The sequence below is a fragment of the Monopterus albus genome, unplaced genomic scaffold (genome assembly GCF_001952655.1).
Source record: "Monopterus albus unplaced genomic scaffold, M_albus_1.0 scaffold1828.1, whole genome shotgun sequence".
Lineage (NCBI taxonomy): Eukaryota > Metazoa > Chordata > Actinopteri > Synbranchiformes > Synbranchidae > Monopterus > Monopterus albus.
Window position 1 is genome coordinate 1,782 of NW_018129703.1, and position 993 is coordinate 2,774.

Here is a 993-nt window from a genome sequence, read left to right on the forward strand (position 1 = left end):
ATCTAACTCGATCTAGTTATGAGTTCTGCCATTATCATGATGGATCCGGTAGCAGACAAGATGACAGGCCAGTATTTCTCATTCCCCGTCAGTCATGTGCACTGTGCTCCTAACAAATAAGAATTATTTGCATTGACGCAGCTTTCTAGTAGGCGTGGTGGCAAGTGAAACCAAAAGTATTCTGAAGTTTGTACAGCAGGTACGTGTGTGCATTTACAATTAACAACGAGAAGCAGAAGTGTGAATCTCAATGAGTTCTTATTTTTCTGTCCTCAGTCTGCTTTCAGGTTACGTCCTTTGCTGTTGATATATGTCAGATTGATATTGTGGGCAATCAGAACAGTCCTGCTATGACTCCTCCAGGTAAGAGCCGTCTTTTATTCACAGCTGTGTTTTCGTGCAGTTATGAAATTAGGTGCATTATTTCCTTCCAACAGTCCTCAGCTACTATGGTTTGCAGAACCAAGGAGCAACATGTTATTTAAACAGTGTGCTGCAGATACTGTTCATGACCAAGGAGTTCAGAGAGACCATGAAAAGGTTTGTTAAAGTAAAAACCTCCATATAATGTTTGTCTTTATTTGTGTAAATTTATGCTATCACTCATGGCCAATATGTGTTTATTTTGTATAGACTCACTCTTCAAAATCCTGACACTCAGTGTCTTGATCACCATCTTACAAACTTGTTTAAAGACTTAGAGAAACACACAGCAGGCACCAAAGACATCACAAAGGAGCTGGGCATCAAGAACGGTACAGTATATGTTAGCTAGCAGACTTACATGAATAGGCCTAAATGCTAGGAGACCAGACATATTGTGTATATACAGTGCCTTGCGAAAGTATTCGGCCCCCTTGAACTTTGCGACCTTTTGCCACATTTCAGGGATCTGTGTGGATTGTATCACATTTCGCTTTTTTCTCTGCTTCCTTGTCTTGTTCCACTGCAAACAAAAGAAATATGGGGGAGGCTGTGGCTTAGGAGGTAGAG

At 40.9% G+C, this 993-nt stretch overlaps 1 long non-coding RNA gene across 1 annotated transcript; it reads left to right on the forward strand.

Moving 5' to 3' along the window:
• The first annotated feature begins 241 nt into the window (after positions 1–241).
• On the forward strand, positions 242–721 carry LOC109953884 (uncharacterized). The gene is made up of 3 exons (XR_002273993.1): positions 242–363; positions 438–540; positions 634–721. It is a non-coding gene; the product is annotated as an uncharacterized LOC109953884 (long non-coding RNA).
• Positions 722–993: the final 272 nt, after the last annotated feature.